The sequence below is a fragment of the Accipiter gentilis genome, unplaced genomic scaffold, assembly GCF_929443795.1.
Source record: "Accipiter gentilis unplaced genomic scaffold, bAccGen1.1, whole genome shotgun sequence".
Classification (NCBI taxonomy): Eukaryota; Metazoa; Chordata; class Aves; order Accipitriformes; family Accipitridae; genus Astur; species Astur gentilis.
The window spans coordinates 262,251-265,541 of NW_026060872.1; the positions used below are offsets into that span (position 1 = coordinate 262,251).

At 42.2% G+C, this 3,291-nt stretch overlaps 1 long non-coding RNA gene across 1 annotated transcript; it reads left to right on the forward strand.

Annotated features, from left to right (window-relative positions):
- The first annotated feature begins 1,270 nt into the window (after positions 1-1,270).
- Positions 1,271-2,901, forward strand: LOC126037011 (uncharacterized). Its single transcript, XR_007505441.1, has 3 exons — positions 1,271-1,401; positions 1,478-1,716; positions 2,601-2,901. It is a non-coding gene; the product is annotated as an uncharacterized LOC126037011 (long non-coding RNA).
- The last annotated feature ends 390 nt before the right edge of the window (positions 2,902-3,291 follow it).

Genomic DNA, 3,291 nt, shown 5'->3' on the forward strand with positions numbered 1-3,291 from the left:
TCAATGTGCTAAAGGAAGGTGTGAAGATTGAGGCAGCTCATGTGAAGAGAAAGCACCTCCACCATTTTTTGCCTGCAGAAACCTTACCGAAAAGAAAGAAGGTATATTAAAAATTGGGCTCTTCTGGCAATATTTTTTTTTTCCTTTAATAATTACTTGAAGACTTCATTATTTTGATGTTGTTGTTTCAGCAAAGCATGCCAGGTACTAGTCAAAATGCTGGTGGGCTTCAGCGCAAAAGGACTTCTTCAGCTGGAAGCTGTTTGGACAGTTCCAGAGACACGGGCTCCAGAACACCGGAAAATTCCTCTTCATCACATAAGATTGCTAAAGTGGACACCTCTCCACTGAGAGAGGTGGAGAGAGAAAGGTTAGCACCATAACCTTAAAGCTGTGAAGAAGCTGCTTTTTAACTGACTCGCGATGGGAATGAGGTCTGGGATTTCTTGTTTGAATCTGTGTTGTTCATAAGCACGTGGAGGGCTCTAATGGCTTCAGGAACAAAGCTGTCATCTCCTTTGGGCACGTGGGGGGAGGCAGGTTAAAGAAATCCTTGAAAAAATGAATTTAATATCCATGAAGACATGTCGGAAGAAAGGAGAAGTGGATACCGGAGGAATTATTTGGTCTTGAATGTAGATCTCCTTGGGTTAGTGTGTAACTTGAAGCCCGAGTGTTTTCCATGTAGGTAATTTTGTTCTTTCTAACAAAAAGTATGGTTAATGCCAAGCAGTATGATGTTCTAACGAAGTGCTGATCTTGATCACAGCAACACTAGAGCTGCTGCTGCCTTGGTGCAGCAGTATGACAACTCGGGCAGTAAAAGTGTGTGTCACTTCCTGGGAGGTCTGCTTGTTCATAAGCTACTTCAGCCCAGGAGGAATATGTAATCTTGAGAGTAATAGCCCAAGAGTACCAAATGTGTAATGCCTGCTGTGTTCAGACCATTTGGTACTGGAGGAGTGGCATTAAAACTAAAATAAAATGGGATGCCCGTATGGGTAGAGCAGATCCATTCATGGAAAGCAGTACAGAGTGCTGGAGGTACTAAGCTGGAAGACAGTGCAAGTACATAGAGACTGACTAAAGAAAACGCTGAAGTTTAAATTTGCGGTCTGAAGTTCAGCGGTCAAAATGAAGATCTCGTGCTAGATTGCCTGGGAGTTTGTTGTTTGGTAGAGCTGTGACAATGAGCTAAGAAGACAGACATTTGTCTTGCATGGGCTTTCTGGAAAGGAAATGTATAGTATTTTACAAACGAGCTTTTTATAACTCTAGCATCTGACTCTTACAGAAATGCTGCATACCAGAAATCTAACGGTGCTAACAAGAGAGAGAAGCTACCTCGTGTAGCTGAGCCATCAGTGTCTAAGGGACTCTCCATTCCTGTTACTGATTCAAGTATGTATTGACGTGGTGGGTGGAATGCAGTCTTTAATTTCACGGCTGAACTCTAGAAGCGCGGTGTCTCTTACAGAAGTGGAGGCTACAGTTGCAATAAGAACATTGGGACCTCCAGTTGGTAGCACCATTCCAGGACATAACACAGTTTCTCAACCAGGAGGACGTTTTGTCCAAGGACAGCATGAATTAAGTGGGACTGGAATTACAGATCCTAAGAACAGTGCACCTAAACGACCTTATTCAGTGACCACTGAAGGACCTCATTCACCTCCATCAGAAGAATGCCCCAAAACACTAGCAGACGGAGAAAAGGTAAGGAAGGGGGGCTAGGCCAGGGAGGGTTTGAAGTAGAATTAATTCTTGATGTACAATGCATGACATAACTGAGAAGAAATGCATATATACATCCCCAATGGATTCAGGAATCTAAATTTAAGCATAATGCTAGTTTTACTAGGATGTAGGTGTGAGAAATTGTCTTGAACGGACTGTATAGCTATTAAACAATTTTTTTCCCCCGAGATCTGGCACTAGTGACTGGTTTTGGTCTGGTGGCAGGCTCTCTAAATACTACTGTACTTGTATATTACTGCACTGACCCATTGCTCAATGAACTGGAAGCAGTTCTTCATTCAGAAAAAAACGCAAATCTCAAAAGGAAGAGGACATGAATGTTATAAATGTAGACGTATGAGCTAATCTTGTTCTGGCAGATGATTTTCGAATGCCTCTTGATAGTTTTGCTGCTTTAGAAATCAGCAGCCTACTCAACAGGTTGTCCACTGCTGAAACGACCGTGTGGAGTTGCTTGTTAAATCTGGGTTTTGTGGGAGCTTTTGATTAATGCTTGATTTGTTTTCTTGCTATACATAACTCTCCTTAAACAGCTGTTTGCGTGGCTTGACCTCTGATTTGAGGCAAAGAACAACTAGAAAAAACTCCATTTTGACACTTGTAAAGAATCAGCTTGCAGAACTGTTACCTACTATTGAATACTTCAGGTACAGATTTCAAGGTTTGGGTAGTACGACTTCTTGCGAGGCTTGAGATTCCTGTGTGGTAAGGGTAGTGTTGTCTAAATGTTGTTTTAAGAATGGCCACTAACACAGTTAATGTGTTGACTGGAAGCTGTACTCAAATATGAAGGTAACTTCAGTATAGCAATTATTTTGAGTCTGTGTATTCTGTTCTTCTAGTTAACTGGCCAGGATTCAGCATTCAAAGGCGGCGGCAGTCCAGAAGATGTCAGCAGCAGATCTACAGACAATGTAATTAGGAAGGGGTTTTACTCAGTGGGCTAACTGAAAAGCTGAATGGACTCTGCTAGTGCCTAGACTACCTCACATCAGTACTCTACGCGTTTATTGATGTAAACAAAAATATGCTTTTTAGTTTAACTTCTTTCAGCCTTCATTTCCCAAATATGTTCTTGTAAGAGTTATCCCTATTAGTCTTTTTAAAAGTCTTGACTGTCACTAGCTGAAACAGCTTTGGAAAAAGCCACAAAAACCAAGCTGCCCTGTGACTTGGATTCAGAATGTAGGTAAACAGGTTAACTAGTTACTGCAACCACGTTGTGGTGTCAAGTGTGTCTGAACGTGCTTGTATTCATTTGTGCTTTCCTAGTGCATGTGCATATATTGTTCTTCTCCTAAACTATTTTCCCAGTTGGCACATACACTCCTGGGCATCTATCAGAATGGTGCTCAGCTTCCTCAGCTAGCAGCTGTCCCCTGCCTAACACGGCCACGCGCTACACAAGTATTGCCTCCCATGGAGGCCCATAAATAATTGTGGTATTGAAGACAACGCAGCAGAGGATGCTACCAAGGTATGGAGATGATAGACGTGTCCCATGCCGTTGTATCTGATTTTTGTCTTGAGACT